The sequence below is a fragment of the Hemitrygon akajei genome, chromosome 7 (assembly GCF_048418815.1).
Source record: "Hemitrygon akajei chromosome 7, sHemAka1.3, whole genome shotgun sequence".
NCBI lineage: Eukaryota > Metazoa > Chordata > Chondrichthyes > Myliobatiformes > Dasyatidae > Hemitrygon > Hemitrygon akajei.
This window is the reverse complement of record NC_133130.1, coordinates 142,589,774-142,610,770: the sequence shown is the minus strand read 5'-3', so window position 1 is coordinate 142,610,770 and position 20,997 is coordinate 142,589,774. Positions and strand designations below refer to the sequence as shown.

The following is a 20,997-nucleotide window of genomic DNA, read 5'->3' as shown; positions in this document are numbered from 1 at the left end:
CGTAAGGCCCCAATTATTTTTTTACAAGAAACACGTACAAAATTATGACAACTCACATCTTTTCAGTAGATGGAAAGGACTAGATTTTTACTTCTCTTTGCAAGCTAAGTCTAGAGGACTTTCGATTTTTATGGATCATACAGTTCCCTTTGTCCAACATAAAGTAGTGTCTGATACTAAAGGGCGTTCTGTTATAGTGTCAGAAAAGTTAGATAATAAATTAACGGTATTTGCCAATCTGTATGCTCCAAATACAGATGATCCAGGATTTCTTGTGCATTTTTTTTTCGTTTCTGCCAGATTTGAGCCTTTACTTATTGGTGATGGGAGGAGATTTTAATTGTCATTTAGATCCAGTTTTAGATAGGTTATCCTTTAAAACTGCAACATCTAATAACTCAACTTTGTTTATTCAATGTTTTTAAAGAAATGCGGTGTTGTTAATAAATGGCACTTCTAACAACCACTAGATAGGGAGTATTTATTTTTTTCTCATGTTCATCATACGTATTTCCAGAATTGATCACTTTTTTATTGATAGTCAAATGATTCCTTTCGTTGGATCCTGTAAATACAAAGACATTGCTGTTTCAGATCATGCTCTGGTGCTTTTATCTTTAAATCTCCCTGATCTTCCTCAAAGAAATAGATCTTGGCATTTTAATTTAACTTTGTTATCTGATAAAGATTTCTTATCATTTCTGGAGAGACAAATTGTTCTTTTTTTTGGAAGAATCTTCCTGTCCTAATAGACGGGATGCTCTTAAGGCTTTTATTAGAGGTCAAATTATTTCCTATACCACAAGTGTCGAGAAAAAAAGCTAATAAGGAGAGAATTGAGTTCGCTAATCAGTTAAAACAATTAAACCAAAAATATGACATGGCTCCAGATCCTGCTTTATATAAAAGGTATGTTGAAATTCAAACTAAATATGATCTTCTTTTAACATATCCAATTGAAACTAACTTTTAAAAGATAAAAGTCAATTTTATATCCATGGAGTCAAAACGGGTAAATTATTGGTTAACCGATTAAAAACCTTTATAGCTAAATGGCAAATTAAAGAATTTCATAAACCAGTGGTGATAGGACAACTGACCATTTAGAAATAAATGATATTTTTAAAGTATTTTATTCTAAACTTTATAGTTCTGACCCTCCCAAAGATAACACTGTAATGAATCATTTTTTTAGATCAATTAAACATTCGTAAACTTTCTGTTGATAACCGAAAGCAGTTGGATCAACCTATTTCGTATGAGAAAATTGCCGAGTCTGTATGTTCCTTGTACTCTATTAAAATGAAAATTTTACCTAAATTTATGTACCTTTTTCAGGCATTAACTGTTTTTATTCCTAAATCTTTTCTTGATTCTCTTGATTCTTTTATCTCTTCTTACATATGGAAAAACAAACATTCTCGACTAAATATAGTTCATCTTCAAAAATCTAAGAAGAATGGAGGTTTAGCTTTACCAAATCTAGATTTTATTATTGGGCCGTCAATATATGAAATCTTACGTTTTGGACATATTATATTAATTGTGAGGACTGTCCAATTTATGTTTCTTTAGAAGCTAACTCTGTTAATAAATTTTCTATTATTTCTCTTCTCGGATCCTCACTCCCTTTATCTTTTAGTAAACTAACTGAAAATTTGGTAGTTAAACATGTCAGGGTCCGGTCCGGAACCAGGTTCCGGGTTTTGATCTGGTCCAAGGGCTCCAGACTCCAGGTCCTGCAGTTGTCCCTCCCATCACCTGTGATCTAGTTAGGACCCTCCTGGTTCAAGGAGACACACCTGTAACTCATTGAGCTGCAGGTGTTTATAAGGGGCCTTGGGACTGGGACCAGGCGGGTGGTCATTTTGTTCTGTTTCCTGTTTCTCCGCCAGCGCCGAATTCATCTCTGCATTCTGTTATCCCGCCCGGGCTCAGACCTATTCTTCATCATGCTTCTCTGCCTGTACCAGTACTGCCAGGTTGGTCCGCTCCCCCACCTTTCTTCCCATGCGCTGGTCCCGCTTCTCCGCTGGGTTTTGTTTTTTGCGCGGTCACGCTATCTGTCGGCTGTTTCCGAATTTCCCATTGTCATGGCTGTTGTGTTGGTCAATCTGGACCTATGCCCGTTCCTACCCCTTGTCTCCGTCGGGCGGATCTGGCTGACACGCCGTGGCCCAGCAGGGGTTCTGCCCCTCCTTCTCTTCCGCCCAAACCCGGGGATAGTGCCCCGCACCCGCCTAGGGGTCCGCGTTGTGCCCAGGCCTCCAGTGTTTCCGCCTGGGAGGCGTCCCTACCCGGGATACATGCGGCCCACCCATGGAGGGGTCTCTGCTAACCTATCGCCACCTAGACCTGTCTGTCTACCTGTCTGCCTGAACCCTGAACCCCAGGGAACTGTCTGCCAGCCTGCGTGAACCCCGAGGACTTGCCTGCCTGAACCTCGGGGACCTGTTTGCCTGCCTGAACCCCAGGGAACTGTCTGCCAGCCTGCGTGAACCCCGAGGACCTGCCTGCCTGAACCCGGGGACCTGTCTGCCTGACTTTGAACTTTGGGAGCAGCTCCGCTCCACCTGCCGGAACTCTATCTGCCTGAACCCCAGCTACCCTTAAGTGCCATGGCATCCACATCCTGTCCTCCCCCAGTACATCAGTGCCTGCGTCCTGCGTTTGAGTCCATCTGGCCCCTGCTGACAAAACATAATTTGAGGATCTAGGTACAATTTAGGAAATTCGTAGGTCTATTGAGTTTTTCTTTGTCTAGTCTCATTTGTTTTAACTATTTTTTTACACCTTTGATGATCGATACAGTTTTTAAAGCATAGGATAGATTGGGTATTAAATGCTTCCAAGATTTGTTTGTTGGAGGAAGTTTTCTTTCATTTGAGCAAATATCAGCTAAGTACAGTTTACCCAAAACTCACTTTTTTGTTATTTACAAATTAGAGATTTTCTGCGTTCTCAACTATACACATTTCCTATAAGTTCCGATAAGGACTTATTAGATGTAATTTTTAATTTGAAGCCTTTTCATTATGGTTCAATATCCAGTGTTTATGGTATGTTGCTAGGAATGAAAAACGCTCCTTTTGACAAAATTAGAAATCTTTGGGAACAAGATTTTCCGAATTCAATCTCTGAAGAACCTTGGAATGAAATTTTTAAATTGGTTTACACTTCATCGTTAAGTGCCCGTCAATCCCTCTTACAATATAAAGTGGTTCATAAGGCTCACATGTCTAAGATAAGCTATCTCATTTTTATTCAGATTTATCTCCTTTCTGTGATAAATGTAATAATGGAGAAGCTTCATTAATTCACATGTTTAGGACATTTCCGAGCCTTGAAAGATACTGGAAGGAAGTATTCCAAGCTTTCTCGGTACTTTTCAAGGTAAATTTTATGCCTAACCCTTTGACTGCATTATTTGGTATTGTTGGAGGAAAATACTTTATTTTGGAGACACCTGATTTGCATACTTTGGCTTTTATCTCTCATATAGCTAGCAGGGTGCTCTTGCTTAAATGGAAGGATGCTGTTCCACCTACTTATGCTGAATATCATGTCATACTTAAATTTAGAGAAGATCCGTTGTTCAGTTTTTGAATCTACCCAAGACTTTTATACATTGTGGGGACCATATCTGAGTTATTTTCTAAACCTTTGATTTGTTGTAAAATAACCAGATGGTGGCAAATAATATAATATATTTTATCGTGATCCAAGATGACGGCGCGACGCAGCTTGCAGCGGCCACTCCGGAACTGATTATCTGTTATTTGTGAAGTGGGGTGCCGTGCGCAATCATAATCGATTGAAAATGGACATGGAAGCATGGAGAAACATCGGGAAATTTCAGGAAGACCTTCTTCGTTGCTGCTGTTGCTGTAAGGTCCGGGACTCTGCTAGGAAGAACAGGCCCCCAGTCCTCGGGGTCGCGTTGCCGATGGCTGTCTTATTACGCTCGGCAGAGGATGGTGCTCGGAAAAGCTGTGCCGGAGGGGATGGTCGTTGACTCGGAGGTTCGACGGACTCAGGTCGCTTTCGGTGTGTGCTGCGTCTGCGAGGCTGGTTTCGACGGAGCTTCCATTGTGTGCTGCGTCTGCGAGGCTGAGTCGGGCAGCGCCTTGGAAGTCCATATTGGGGGTACTTCTTTCTGCCGCCAGCGTGGGATGGTGAGTCTGTCGGGACCCTGGGGACCTGTGGAAACTGTGGTGATTTATTTTGAACTTATAGTCCTTTAACATCTTGGACTATTTTTACTGTGCCCATAGTCTGTTTCTTTTTTTTTATCAATTATGCTATTGTTTGCACTGTTGTAACTATATGTTGTAATTATGTGGTTTTGTGCAGGTCTTGTAGCTTTAGTTTTTGGTCTTATTTTTGTCTAGTGGGTTTGGAGCTCCTTTCCGGGGAACGCGCTAGACGGTAACATGATATTAAGACGCAGCAGCCTCTCTGGACTCTGCATTGGGGATTGCCAAATGTTACGTGGATTTTCTGGTGTAGTCTGTTTTGTCATATGCTTTTGTGATATCATTCTGTGGGAACATTGTCTCATTTATTAACTGCATTGCATTTGTGGTTTCTAAATGACAATAAACTGAATCTGAATCTGAATTTTATAATATGATAAAAGTTTTTTCCCTTTTTTCTTGCTTTTCCTAATAGCTTTGACATTGTTAGTGGGTTTAGATTTTTTTTCCGTATAACAAAATTATTATATTTCAATATTATGATTTAATTTAATTTTATGAATACAGGGTTTTGTGTTTGCAATTGTATTTTAAATACAATGTATTTGGTACTATTTTATTTTTTTCTTTTGACTTATTATATATATCTTGTACTCTGTATTCCTCTATGCAGAAACTAATAAGAATATTGAAAGAGAATCTTAGATGGAGGCGAAAGGGCTTAATACCAACTGGTGGAGTGGTGTCACAGCAACAACCTTACACTCAACACCAGTAAGCTAAAATAGCTGACTGTGGACTTCAGGAAGAGCAAGAAGAAGGAATAAATACCAATCCTCACAGAAGAATCAGGAGTGGGGAGAGAGAGAGAATTTTCAAGTTCCTGGGTGTCAATACCTCTGAGGACCTAACCTGGTATCAACACATTGCTGCAGCTTTAAAGAAGGCAGACATAAAACTGTACTTCATCAGAAGTTTGAAGAGATTTTGTATGTAAGAAAGGCACCCAAAAATTTCTATAGATGTTCCGCAGAGAGCATTCTCACAGGCTGCATCACTGTCTGGTGTATGGAGGAGCGCTAGTGCACAGGACCAAAAGAAGCTACAGAGGGTCGTAAATTTAGACTGCTCTATCTTGAGCTTATAAAGTACCCTGGACATCTTCAGGGAGTGGTGTCTTAGAAAGGCAGCGCCCATTATTGAGAACCTCCAGTACCCAGGTCATGCCCTTTTCTCACTGTTACCATCAGGTAGGAGATACAGAACCCTGAAGGCACACACTCAGCGATTCAGGAATTCCCCTCTGCCATCCAATTCCTAGATGGGCATTGAACCTGTGAACACGACCTGACTTATTAAATGTATATTAACTCTGTTTTTGCATGATTTTTAATCTATTTAATATATGCATATGATAATTGATTGATTATTTTCTTCTATATTATGTACTGCATTGAACTGCTGCTTCTAAATTAACAAATTCCATGATACATGCCGGTGAAAATAAACCTGATTCTGACTCTGAATTCCACGCAACAACACAAACTGTTAGAGGAATACAGAGACTGGGCAGCATCTATGGAAAAGAGTACAGTCGACGTTACAGGCAGGGACCATTTGGAAGGACCCTTCGAATGTCAACAGTACTCTTTTCCAGAGATGCTGCCTGGCCTGTGAGATCCTCCAGCACTTTGTCGGTGCTCATTACGGTGAGAGACCAAAGCTGCAGCAGGGCGGAACGGACACAAGTTACCCCAGTGCAGCTGTCAACATCAATAACAGGAGCCAAAAGTAGCAACGAATTCTCAGGGAAAAAATGGGGAACAATTGTTTAATGCACTTCTTTTTTTATTATTTTTAAATTGTTTTACTTAGATTATATAAGCACACAGGTGAGGAAGAAAGCTGAGGTGATTAGGTGTCTCAGACTTGCACTGAGCCATGAGCAGAGATTTCCAACTGAGCAGCAGAAATTTCACTTGTTAAAGCATCATTGGCAATTCCTTATTGTCAGCACACGTAGATGAACAGCCGGTGTTGGGTAGTTCAGAGTTTCAGCATTCATTAAAAGGTCCTTCTCTCAGAGGTGAATGGGATCGATTAAACTGCAACAGTGACAAAACAGAGGAGTTAACCCTCCAGTTGTAATTTTGTTCTGTATTACACCAGGTCTGTGTAACGAGACCCACAGTTCCGTGTTACACCAGGTCTGTGTAACGAGACCACAGTTCCGTATTACACCAGGTCTGTGTAACAAGTTGCACAGTCCTGTATTACACCAGGTCTGTGTAATGAGAAATCTGTGTATTAACAAGGGAAGAGAAACTGAATGAGACTTTCTAAATGCTGCTTCCTGACTGCATGGACATTGATTTGAAGACCTCCATGGAACAACAAGGAAGTTCACCGATGTTAAACAGTGGGTTGGTATCTGCCCTAGGGGTTCTCTGGTGTTGAGCATCACAGGAACATTGGATGGACACCACAACGGAACGTGTTTGAAAGTTGCAATGAAAAGGGAAGTGTAAGCCATGTGGCCACAGACCCATCAGTGTAATAATATGCTGTAGACCAACAATGCTATGGTAGTGATCGATCTAGTCAATTGCCCACAGCTGCTCTCGGAGTTATTCCTCTTTGATCCAAGGTGGATGACCTCAGACTTTGCCACATTGCCTTCCATCTGAATGAGCTTTGCCCAGGAACGACCTCTATCAGTGTTCTGTTCCTAGCTATTGCACCCTCCAATAACCGTTTCCTTTGCCCCATAACTTGCTGCATTCCTCACACATTTACCCTTTGGTAAATATTTGAATTAAATGTTCAGCTCTATGTTGGGGGAGCTGCGAATGTCCAGTACTTACCAGAAGGTCAGTAGATCACTCAGCCAGAGCAGCAAGTTTGTTTAATTTATCTTTGATCGTATTCTCTGAAATAAGAGGTAATATTATCCATTTGACAAATTCAATTTAGATTTTTTTCTGAAGTTGCAGTTTCTTTAATCGATGTACCGGACATTTGCGTTTCTGGAGATACCTGCAGTTTGTTTGGGCTACTTTATACACCGCGGTAGCATATGGGCGAATACTACAACTTCCTCGTCTGACCTTGAATCGGAAAAACACCCGCTGATAATCTGAGTTATCACAAGGTTCCGACATTGCTACAGACAGTCACGGACTGCGAGCTTCATGCCCGTGTGTAAAGGAGAAAGAGGATTTGAGTTGAACAGGACTTCAGTTCATTTAACAGTAATGTAGAAAAGGCACTGGAAACTTCCAGAAGTGAAAATATCCCACTTCCCATAAATATCTCCTCTCCACGTTTCTGTGAAGTTTTCACTGGGCTCATTGCTCAGACTATATGCACACTGAACCTTATCACCCAGCAGCCAACGGACACCACTCCCTAAACTCCAGGTACCCTCGATTAGAGTGGATCCATTCCCCAGTATCAAGTGCATTCCAGAAATCTCCAGTCCTGTTGTCGTGCTGATCTCCATTGCCCCAAATGCCCATCCTTAATCCTCACATCACTGTCAATTTTGATTCATTCGGATTTCAAAGGGAATACTTACTGAGTTTCTTTCTGATTTTCTTGAAAAAATGCTTAATCCCACGACGCCTATGAAGCTTTTCATCTGTTGGCCAATGAAATGAGAGACAATGTGAGGTGACCCACGTTAGTGTTCAGAGTTCTGTATTTGCAACACTGTCGCTATGTGTCACTGAGCACTGGGGTTTGCACAGTAACAAAGCAAATTCAGAGCCACACTGACATCAGAAAATAGATACTCCCACAATTCATTCTTCCTTTAGCAGAATCTTTATATAAAGCACCAGAGTATGCCCAAGAGCACCAGTGTGTTCCACTCTTAACAAGCCCTCTTCCCCCAGTGCAGGGATCAGTTCAGGGGCATTTCAGGATGGAGAAGAAATGCTGACATTGCTCTCTGTGTCACCTGGCGGCAATAAACAAAACTGACGCACTTGAAGGTTCCGTCTTGTGCCCAGACCAAAGATCACAACTGGACCAGGAGGAGACTGCTCAGCCCCTCACCCATTCACTGGGGTCCAGGCAGCCCGGACATCTCACTCCCTACAGATTGAACTAACAAGATGCAACTGACGTCACTCTCAGGATCAAACTAATCCAGCTTCCTTACTCATAACATTCAACATAGAACATAGAACAGTGTGTGCTCTTTGGCCCACAATGTTGGGTGGCCATTTTATCCTACTCCAAGATCAGCCTAACCATTCCCTCCCACATAGCCTCCCATTTTTTCTCCCATGCATATGCTTCTCTAAGAGTCTCTTAAACATCCCTAATTCTGATGTCCCTCCCATCACACCTAGCAGAGCCTTTCCTCCAATCACCTGAGACAATGGGTAGTCCCTCACATTAGGCTTTTTGCACTGGGAAAATATCTCTGAATATCCACCTGACATCGCCTCTTATCATCCTAAACTTGTCTATCAATTCACCACTCATCCTTCTTCACTGCAAAGAGAAAAACCCTGAATTGCTAAAACTTTCCACAAAACACAAGCCAGGGTGCATCCCGGTAAAACTCCTCTGCACCCTCCCTAAAGCACTCACATCATTTATATAAGGAGGAATCCTGAACTGAATATAATATTCCAACTCCAAAGTGATTAAATTCATCCATCACTTCTCAGCCCAACTCAGTATCCGATCAATGTCTTATTGTAACTGGCACAACCTTCTCTACTACTCCACCAAACTTTGTATCATCTAGGAATTGAGGAATCTCCTCTTTCTACCTCCCTCTGCTTTCTGTAGGCAACACAATTGTGAATCCACATAACCAGGTTTCACTGTAGTCCATGATTCCTGATTTTCTAAATGAGTCTACAATGAGAAACTCGATACAAACACATCACTAAAATCCATATAGAGACATAGAACCATAGAACACTACAGCACAGTACAGGCCCTTCAGCCCTCCATGTTGTGCCGACCCATATAATCCTAAAAAAATGTACTAAACCCACATACCCCATAACACTCCATTTTTGTTTCATCCATGTGGCTGTCCAAGAGGTTCTTAAATACCCCTAATGTTTTAGCTTCCACCACCATCACTGGCAAGTCATTCCAGAGGGTACTCGCAACCCACTGTGTAAAAAACTTACCCCTGATGACTCCCCTAAACTTTCCTCCTTTAATTTTGTACATATGCATCCTGGTGTTTGCTATTGGTGCCCTGGGAAACAGATACTGATTATCCACCCTATCTTTGCTTCTCATAATCTTGTAGACCTCTATCAAGTCCCCTCTCATTCTTCTATGCTCCAAAGAGAAAAGCCCCAGCTCTGCTAACCTTGCTTCATATGACTTGTTCTCCAAACCAGGCAAAATCTTGGGAAATCTCCTCTGCAGCCTCTCCATAGCTTTCACATCCTTCCTGTAATGAGGTGACCAGAATTGAACACAATACTCTTAAGTGTGGTCTCACCAGAGATTGGTAGAGTTGCAACATGACCTCTTTACTCTTGAACTCAATCGCCCTGTTAATGAAGCCTAGCATCCCATAGGCCTTCTTAACCACCCTATCAACCTGTGCAGCGACCTTGAGGGATGTATGGATTTGAACCCCAAGGTCCCTTTGTTCATCCACACTCTTAAGTAACTGACCATTAATCCTGTGCTCAGTGTGTACGTGGATATATAATAATCTAGTCCAGAGTTGCATCTTCATCAATGTGCTTCATCACTTCCTCAAAGAATTCAAATAGGCCTCTGATATGCAACATGCCCACACAAAGTCATGTTGACCATCCCTAATCAGACTATGTTTCTCCAAATTCTCCAGCACGTCGTCATTCTTAACATTGACATATTCTAGCATATCAGCCTGTTCAATGCTGTCCTCACATTCATCAAGGACCCTCTCACTAAAAATATTCAGTAAGAATCGCCCCTCCCTCCTCGGACTCTCAGCATATGTTTCTTCCATCTATGATGCTCTACACTCACTCTAGTTACCCTCCTGTTTATTGTGCCATGACTGACCTTTGTTTCCTAAATTTGCATCTTCAACCTGTTTCCTCCTGTATTTCTCTTTTATCCTCCTGATGGTCAACATATCTTGTCAACCATAGTTCATTCATCCTATAATCGTCTGCCTGTGTTAATGGGACAAAGGTATACAGAAGCCCATTCTGTCAATTACCCACAGATGAGGAACATTTAACCTTTCAAGCTAAACATGCCTGAGACGTGTCAGGAAACTGGAGTGTCTGGAAGAAGCCTAGACCATCAGTGAAATGATCCAAACCCCACACAGAGACTACTGGAGGTCAGGATCGAACTCGGTTCATGAAACCATGAGGCTTCAGCTCCACTAGTAGTGCCATCCCCACAGTTTCAGAGTGTCCAACCTCTTCCTGAAGATATTGTCTCATTCCAGACTCTTACCCAGATTTCCATTCGGTGGTTTGCGAACTTCGTACTGGGAACCAAACAGCTCCCACTGTGCCTCATCTGTAAAAGACAGAGAGCAATGTGTTGTGTTCAGTTGAGCTCATCACTGTGATTGTTTCTACATTCAATACAGACAGCTGGGAATCTTTGCTGTTTCCTCGTTGGATTACCCAGAATCTGCTGAACGGACTGAAGCCATTTGGACAACTGTTGAGTGTTCGACACATCTCCCTCCCCTGCCCCACCCTGTCTCATCTCCCTCTTCAGAACATTGTTCTACTCCTTTGTCTGTCCAGCGTCAGGATAAAACCATCAATGTCATCTGTTGTTGTAGACGCTGATCCCAGAGTAGAGCCCGGGAAGTGGTGGGATGGGAACCTGACCCATCACTGTCAGGGAGAGATAGAAGGGGATGTGAACACTTACCCATTTCTCGCATGTCGATCTCCCTCAGGGCAGCGTCGGACTCGTACTCCTCATGCAGGGCCTCCTCTGGAATATATACAACAGGCTGTAAGGTATCGTGACCACTCAGTGTTGACTATTTCCGAAACGGCTGTCTGGCGCTCTGTTTAATGTTCCCCACTGAGCTCAATCCAGAATGGACTATGTGTGCATGGTATAATGAATAGATGGGAATGTGGTGAAAAGACAGAGTGTCTTTGCCAGGTTGGTATCTTATTAGTGAACCAGCACCAACATACACCACAACATTAGTCAACATCACCAGTGTCCTGTGGACCTGCATCTCTGACTCTGATGTCATTTCAGTATCCAGCACCTGTTGTCAGGCCTGCACAAGCTGGAACCACCTAGTCTCCACCCAGATAACAGGAGTCACCTACCACTCATTTCCAACTCATCTCCTGCAGCCTATTTAAACCCAGCCCTCGCCCACAACACTTGTTCTTTCATACGAACCAGCCAGCCTCAACCATTTGCTCCTCATCATCTATTACCTTGTTTCCATGTCAGTGTTGAGTGTCAGTTCTCTCTTATTTTGTGGCCCCTCATAGATTGTGATTTTGCAGTTTATTATTAAATTGATCAATCCCCACAAAATAGTCTCTGCTGCTCTGCATTTGGGTCAAGTCTCCTCTACAATTCCTGACACCCGGATACTTTCAGCAATGGACTGGGTCATCAGTTAAAGAATGAATTCTTGTTAATTCTATTTTCCACATATAGTGTGTCCACTTCCTCCACCCCACCCTCTGAACTGTTGCACTTGGATCACCCACAGCCCTTTGTCAAAGATATCTCTTCTGTTTTCTTGTTTCTAAAACTTGGACAGTGGGGGGGACGTCACGTGATGATGTAGGGTCGAGTCATTGGAAATCCAGCTCCCTTGTAAAAAGTAATGAAATAGGGTTTAAATGAAGAAGAGTTAACTAATATCTATTAGAAATTACTTATAAGCAACTCGGGAATATCTTTTGATATGGCTCCTAAACTGAAACAGAAGAAAGCTATTACTTCGAAGACTGCACAAATCGGTGGGGAAAAAGGCCTAACCGCTTCAGTGAAGCATCGGACTCAAGTTGGATCTCCACCCGGCGAAGTGCACGGTACTTCGGATGTTGAGGGGAAGGAAGTTGGAGCAATGTCGGCGGTCTCTAAGAAGAAACGGAAGGAACGCATGCGCGAAAGTATCTATGGGAAGATATCAACAGAACTACAAAGCCGAACTACGGCTGGAAGTGAAATTGGATCAGAATCGGAAGGAGACACAGACTCTTTGGGAAATTCGGAGGAGGAAGAAAAGGAAAAGAAGAAAGAGATTAAAGGAGACATAAAAGATATCCTGAGATATATAACGAATGAATTAAAATCTATAAGAGCAGATATGATGAAAGAATCAAAAGTTACAAGAACAGATATGATGAATGAATTGAAAGCTACAAGGATATGATGAATGAATTAAAAGCTATAAGAACAGATATAAAAAGGATACAGAATACACTTGATAATGTGGTGGAAAAAACAAAAGAAGATGGAGGAAGAAGTTAAAGAGATGGAAGTAAAAGTGGAAGAAAATACTGAAAAAATAGAAAAAATAGAAAATGATAATTCTGTCTGGATAGCAGAAAGAAAACGGATGCTTGAAAAAATGGATGCACTTGAGAACTCTAGTAGACGAAATAATATTAAAATTGTTGGTCTTATGGAAGGTACAGAGGGAGAAAATCCAATAAAATTCTTTCAAGATTGGATTCCGAAAATTATGGAAATGGAACAAGGAAGTCAAGTAATTGAAATTGAAAGAGCACATAGAGCTTTAAGACCAAGATCTCAACAAGATCAAAATCCAAGATCAATTTTGATAAAATGCTTAAGGTATCAAGATAAAGAAATGATCTTGAAGGCAGCTACTCAGGGTGCCAAAGAGAGAAAAGGGCCATTGATAATAAAAGGGAAAAGAGTTTTTTTTTTACCCAGACATAAGTTGCGATCTTCTGAAGAGGCGGAAAGAATTTAATCCAGTGAAAAAATCTTTATGGGAAAAGGGTTATAAATTTTTATTGAGCTACCCAGCAAAATTGATAATTTTTCTGGAAAATGGGGAAAGAAGTTTTTTTGTTGACTACCGGAAAGCAGAGAAATTTATACAAGAACTACCCGATGTTCATGAAGAGGGCTAATGAATTATAGAAATGAAATGGACTTATGATGAAGATTGAAATAAGGTTGGACTTGATAGATAGATAGATAGATAGATAGATAGATACTTTATTCATCCCCATGGGGAAATTCAACTTTTTTTTCCAATGTCCCATACACTTGTTGTAGCAGAACTAATTACATACAATACTTAACTCAGTAAAAAAAAAATATGATATGCATCTAAATCACCATCTCAAAAAGCATTAATAATAGCTTTTAAAAAGTTCTTAAGTCCTGGCGGTAGAATTGTAAAGCCTAATGGCATTGGGGAGTATTGACCTCTTCATCCTGTCTGAGGAGCATTGCATCGATAGTAACCTGTCGCTGAAACTGCTTCTCTGTCTCTGGATGGTGCTATGTAGAGGATGTTCAGAGTTATCCATAATTGACCGTAGCCTACTCAGCGCCCTTCGCTCAGCTACCGATGTTAAACTCTCCAGTACTTTGCCCACGACAGAGCCCGCCTTCCTTACCAGCTTATTAAGACGTGAGGCGTCCCTCTTCTTAATGCTTCCTCCCCAACACACCACCACAAAGAAGAGGGCGCTCTCCACAACTGACCTATAGAACATCTTCAGCATCTCACTACAGACATTGAATGACGCCAACCTTCTTAGGAACATTTCTTAACAACCTTCTTGATGGACATTTATAAAGAAAAAATAGTCGAGAAGAATTAATTGGGAGTAGAGATATTAATTATTTTCTTTTTTTTTCTTCATTAATATATATATATGTTTTTTTTCTTTCTTTTTTGCGTGGGAGCTGGAGGAGCTCCTGATCGACGGCTGCGAGTTTCACGTGTACAATCATGGCGATTGCCATGACCCGTAAAATGGGGGGGGGGGGTAATGTTGTGTTCTTTTTATTCGCAACATTAGTGGGGGGGTATTTTGTTTTTTTTTCTTATATATTAGTTATCTTTTTCATATTTTTCTTTTTTGCCTGGATGGTTGGGGAGAGACTCATAGCAACATGGAGAATTTTAAAGAGTTCCCAAGGTATTATGAATGACTAATTTGCTTAATTTATTAAGTTTTAATGTTAATGGAATTAATGGACCTGTGAAAAGAAAGAGAGTTTTAACATATATTAAGAAAATGAAAGGAGATATAACTTTTTTACAAGAAATGCATTTAACAGAAACAGAACATAAGAAATTAAAGAGAGATTGGGTTGGAAATGTTATTGCAGCTTCATTTAATTCAAAATCGAGAGGTGTTGCAATTTTGGTTAATAAGTCTTTACCAATTAAAATACAAAATGTAATAATTGATTCTGGGGGGAGATATGTAATTATACATTGTCAAATTTTTTCAGAATTATGGACTTTTATGAATATTTATGCACCAAATGAAAATGATACAAAATTTATACAAGAAGTCTTTTTGAAATTGGCTGATGCACATGATAAAATATTAATAGGTGGAGATTTTAATTTTTGTTTGGATCCAGTTTTGGATAGGTCAACTAAAGTTGCTACAAAATCAAAAGTAACAAAATTAACTTTATCATTAATGAAAGAATTAAACCTGATTGATATATGGAGAAAAATGAATCCAAGAGAGAGAGAGATTATTCATTTTATTCAAATAGACATAAAACTTATTCAAGGATTGATTTTTTTATTATCAAAAAATATTCAAGATAGAGTGAAAAGTGTGGAATATAAAGCAAGAATACTGTCAGATCATTCTCCCTTGATAATGACAATGATAATGATGGATAAGGAGGAATCGATTTATAGATGGATATTTAATTCAATTATATTTAAACGTCAAGATTTTTGTGATTTTATGAAAAAACAAATTCAGTTCTTTTTGGATACAAATTTACATTCAGTAGAGGATAAAATTGTATTATGGGAAGCGATGAAAGCATATTTAAGGGGTCAGATTATGTTATACATCTAAAATCAAGAAGGAATACGCAGCAGAAATAGATCAGTTGGAAAAAGATATTATAAAGTTAGAAAAAGAATCTCAAAGACACATGACAGAAGAAAAACGAAGACAACTTGTTAACAAAAAATTACAATATAATACACTTCAGACATATCGTACAGAAAAAGTAATTATGAGAACTAAACAGAAATATTATGAACTAGGTGAAAGATCACATAAAATTCTTGCTTGGCAGTTGAAAACAGAACAGGTTTCTAAAACAATAAATGCAATTAGAACAAGTGTAAATAAGGTTACTTATAAGCCTTTAGAAATTAATGAAACTTTAAAAAAATTTTATACTGAACTATATCAATCAGCATCAAAAAATAAGATTACTGAGATAGATAAATTTTTATCACAAATAACCCTTCCAAAATTAAATTTCGAAGAACAGAAAGAATTAGATATGCCTTTTACTTTAAAAGAGGTTGAAGAAGCTTTAGGATCACTTCAGAGTAATAAATCTCCAGGAGAAGTTGGCTTTCCTCCTGAGTTTTATAAAAAATTTAAAGATTTATTAATTCCTCCTTTTATGAAATTAATATATCAAGTGGAAAGAATGCATAAACTCCCACAATCTTTTTTAACAGCGATCATAACTGTACTGCCAAAAAAAGATAGAGATCCTTTAAAACCAGCATCATATAGGCCTATTTCTTTGTTGAATACAGATTATAAAATAATAGCAAAAATTTTATCTAATAGAATATCTAAATATTTACCAAAATTAATACATATGGACCAAACAGGTTTTATTAAAAATAGACAATCAATGGATAATATATCCCGGTTAATTAGTATAATTCATTTGGCACAAAAAAGAGAGGAAATGAGTGTGGCAGTTGCTTTGGATGCAGAAAAAGCATTTGATAGATTGGAATGGGATTTTTTATTTAAGGTATTGGAAAAATATGAATTAGGAAAATCTTTTATACAATGGATTAAAATTCTAAATACTAATCCTCAAGCTAAAGTAGTTACAAATGGTCAGATTTCAACACCATTTTGTTTAACAAGGTCAACTAGACAAGGCTGCCCATTATCACCTGCTTTATTTGTATTGGCAATAGAACCATTAGCTGAATTAATTAGAACAGATTCAGATATTGAGGGCTTTAGAGTTAATCAAGAAGAATATAAGATTAACTTATTTGCTGATGATGTTTTGATTTACTTAACAAACCCATTGCAATCTTTGCAAAGATTATCTTTTAGATTGGAAGAATATGGGGAAGTATCGGGTTATAAAGTAAATTGGGATAAAAGTGAAATTTTACCCCTTACCAATGGAAATTATAATCAATGCCGATTAGCAACTCAATTTTGATGGTCAATAAATGGGATAAAATATTTAGGTATTAGAGTTAATAATGATGTAAAAAATTTATATAAACAAAATTATTTGCCATTATTAAAAACAATAAAAGAAGATCTTGATAAATGGATGATATTACCAATAACATTAATAGGTAGAGTTAATGTTGTAAAAATGAATATATTTCCTAGATTGCAATATTTATTTCAAACTCTACCAATACAATTACCTCAGAAGTTTATCAAGAATTGAATAAATATGTAAGGAAATTTCTTTGGAAAGGAAAGATGTCAAGAATATCATTGGAAAAATTGACATGTAAATTTGATTTAGGAGGGTTACAACTTCCAAACTTTAAGAATTATTATAAAGCAAATCAACTTAGATTTATTGCATCTTTTTTTGATGAAGAAAAACTAGCATGGATTAGAATAGAATTAGATAAGATAGGAGAAAATACGCCAGAAGATTTTATATATAAATGGGAATCCAAATGGATATGGGAAAAAAAAGAATCTCCTATATTAAGACATTTGATTGATTTATGGAATAAGGTAAATATGGATGATGAGATAAAGAAATCTTTATTAGCAAAAAGGACTTTAATTCAAAATAGGCTTATTCCTTTCACAATGGATAATAAACTTTTACATAATTGGTTTCAAAAGGGGATTAAATATATAGGTGACTGTTTTGAAGGAGGTATATTGATGTCGTTTGATCAATTAAAAAATAAATATAAAATATCAAATAACACTCTTTTCTGTTATTTTCAATTAAAAGCTTATTTACGAGAAAAGCTGGGACAAACAATGTTGATACCAAAACCTAGTGAAATAGAAATATTAATTCAGAAAGGAAAAATTAAAAAAATTACATCTTGTATATATAATTTGATTCAAAAGCAGACAATTAAATTAGGAATTCATAAATCAAGACAAAAATGGGAATCTGATCTGAATGTTAAAATTGATGGAAAAAATTGGTCAAGATTATGTTCTGATAGTATGAGAAATACAATAAATGTTCGACTTAGATTAATACAATATAATTTTTTACATCAATTATATATAACACCACAGAAAATAAATAGATTAAATTCAAATATGTCTGACCAATGTTTTCGATGTAAATAAGAAATTGGTACTTTTTTACATTCTACTTGGTCTTGTTCTAAAATTCAACCATTTTGGATTAATTTAAGATTTTTATTGGAACAAATTATTGGAGTACAAATTCCACATACTCCATTGCTATATTTATTAGGAGACATTGAAGGGACAATAACGAAATTTAAATTGAATAAGTATCAGAAAAAATTTATAAAAATTGCTTTGGCAGTAGCCAAAAAAGTTATTGCAGTTACTTGGAAATCTGATTTAAATTTAACTATCGATCATTGGAATAGTGAAATACATAGTTGTATTCCATTTGAAAAAATTACGTATAATTTAAGAAATGAATATGAGATATTTTTGAAAATTTGGTCACCATACTTACGAAAGATAGGATTAGATACATAGGTCCTTTGAAGATAAAATTATAGTAATTGGGGAAAGTGAAAATAAATATCAAAATTATTTTGAACTCCATGGAACATGTGGGGATCCTCCGATATCCAGGCAAACTTTCTTCTCTTTTCTTTCTTTCTTTTTTTTTCTTTAGATAAGGGTTAAGGGGGGAGGGTTAAGGGGAGGGGGGAGGGGGAGGGTTAATATCACTTTTCTTACCATTCATTATTACATTTATTCTTGTAATTTCTAAAATTCAATAAATAAATAATATATAAAAAAACAACTTGGACAGTGCAGGAAGTTCAATGTTTTTCTCAGGTTTGACAAAAGACAGAACCAATCTTTGAAGCCTGTGGTCTCTGTCCCACTGTTGACCTGTAAACTCCTTCTCTGTCCATCCATCGGTAACTTGTCCAGTAACTTTATCCCTTCTGTCAATTCCACCAGAAATGGAACACTAATGTGGACAGACTCTCCTTTTTAAAAATACACTGAAAGCAACAAATCATTTGTCTGATTGCTACCTTGTGCTGTCTGGGTGTTATTGAGAATTTCAGATTGTTCAGTGACTCCATCCATTTCAATGATAAATGAAGTTGGGATTTGTTGGAAGGATGAGCTGCTGTTTCACCTGAACATATTCAGTATTGCTGAACACACTGAGGTTGGAGCAGAGGTGTCGTCCTCCTTTACTGCCCTGGAGAACGGCAGCATGGACACAGACTAACTTGGGAGATCAGCTACATTCTCTCATCACCTCTGCCTGCCATGCTCAATCCCTGAGGATTCAGTACTGTTCTGGGGCTTGACTGAGACTAAACTATATAGGAAGAGCGATTCGGTGTTGGAGTCACTCACCTGCCCCAGCAGAATGGAGGGCGACCACAGACAACATGACCAAAAGCCCGAGAAGGGAGAATGCCTTCATTATTGCAGCTGTGATGTCGAGTGGTAAGCTGCCGTTCCTCCCGTACTTTAAATACCCTCTTATCATCACATCTCAGAGCTGTTCCTCCAAACCTCAGATTCCAGGAATATATTTATCGTTTGTCACTCTGGTAACCACCAGGTTGGCTCTTCGGATTCCAGGTAATAATCAATCAAGATAACGTCACACCTCAACTCTCTCTCCACATAATGTAAAAGCTTTTACTGTTTTTCCATTTCTAATGTCTATTTTTGTTATTCAAATGAAGAAAACAGCTGATCTGAGAGAGTCTGGGGAATCAGAAAAGACCAAGACTGCAGTTCTGCTGAGGGAAAAGGGGGAAATTGGTGAATAAAATAATCCCAAGTTCACTGTGGAAGAAAATTTAAAGCATTATTACCGAGACCACAGTGTTAAGCCATTTCTGTCACGACAGCAGTACTGTCTGTTCTTGGTAAACTGCCATCTAACTAACCGTACCTAGCTATAAGTAACTGACTCGTTTGCTTGCTTGTACTTTAAGAAGGATGGGGTATCTTGTTTCTCTTTGGAATCATTGTTGGGTAATCTGCCCTAACACTGCAGGCAAGATAACTTGTATGCTGATTGGTGCTTCAGGTTATCACCTAGAAGATGCTGTGAAATTTCTCTATTCACTACAGGAAGGATGTGGAAACCATTGGAAGGGTGCAGAGGAGATTTACAAGGATGTTGCCTGGATTAGGGAGCAGACCTCATGAGAATAGGTTGAGTGAACTCAGTCTTTTCTCCTTGGTGCGACAGAGGATGAGGGTTGACCTGGTAGAGGTGTACAAGATGCTGAGAGGCATTGTTCATGTGGATAATCATGGGCTTTTTCCTTGGGCTGAAATGGTTGCCACAAGAGGGCCCAGGTTTAAGGTGCTGGGGAGTAGGTACAGAGGAGATGTCAGGGGTACGTTTTTTATTCAGAGAGTGGTGAGTGCGTGGAATGGGCTGCCAGCAACAATAGTGGTGGTGGATACAATAGGGTCTTTTAAGAGACTTATAGATAGGTACATGGAGCTTAGAAAAATAGAGGCCTATAGGTAAGTCTAGTAATTTCTAAGGTAGGGACATGTTCAGCACAACTTTGTGGGCCAAAGGGCCTGTATTGTGCTGTAGGTTTTCAATGTTTCAATGTTTCTATTTGTGTGATTAAGTGCTTCTTGTCACGTAGATTTTGACTATAAAATATGAGTGTAATCTTTTGTTGGGTGGAGTCTCAGAACTTCTCTTATTAGGTGTCTGAGCCCTCCATGATGTCATGCTACAATAAAGGATTTCTGAAGCAACCTCCCTCTGGGTCCGAGTAGTATTTTTCCACATCCGATTAGCGACAAGGATGGGATCCATTTAGTGTCCTAACACCTCTCAAGTTGGAGGGGAAGCCATTGAACTGACACTAGATTGCAGGATTCCTGAAAAGAACCCGAGTGGAAAAAGAGACGTTCCAAGTTAGGAAAGGGAGGTGTCCTAGCTGAAAGGAGGATGGCCATTTCAGATATCCCAGCTGGAAGGGGAACTAGAATTTAAAAGGGTAGCTACTGTTAAGAAGATAAAGGAACGGTGGGACTGCTGAGCAAATTCTTAACACCAGTGAGCGCGGTAGATAAGCTTTTGGGGGAAGTAATTGAGTTCATGCCGTAACTGCATTCTTTTTCAGTCAATGGGAAGTGTTTGCGATTGAGCGGCTTCTGCTGCTCCTATGGCCCTACCCTGACGAGCGAGATTACAAGGGGCCTTGAAAGTAAGTAAGAAAATGGAGGAATGTATGATAACTGTGAAGAAGTCTCGGCAAAAGGTAGGAGATCCTCTGGTGCCTCTGGTGTCTCCAGCAGACACGGTATTTCGGAAACAGGTGACAACTGATATGGCGTAACTTTTAGTAGCGACCAGTACTGCTGGTCACAGGGAGACTGGCCGCACAGAGGAAGCTTTAGAATCCCTTTGATACAGACCTGGT

General features: G+C 39.0%; 1 long non-coding RNA gene across 1 annotated transcript; it reads right to left on the bottom strand.

Annotated features, from left to right (window-relative positions):
* Window positions 1–6,029: 6,029 nt before the first annotated feature.
* Window positions 6,030–10,707, bottom strand: LOC140730071 (uncharacterized). The gene is made up of 4 exons (XR_012099504.1): window positions 10,641–10,707; window positions 7,774–7,836; window positions 7,061–7,125; window positions 6,030–6,301 (listed from the first exon to the last, which is right to left on the bottom strand). It is a non-coding gene; the product is annotated as an uncharacterized lncRNA (long non-coding RNA).
* Window positions 10,708–20,997: the final 10,290 nt, after the last annotated feature.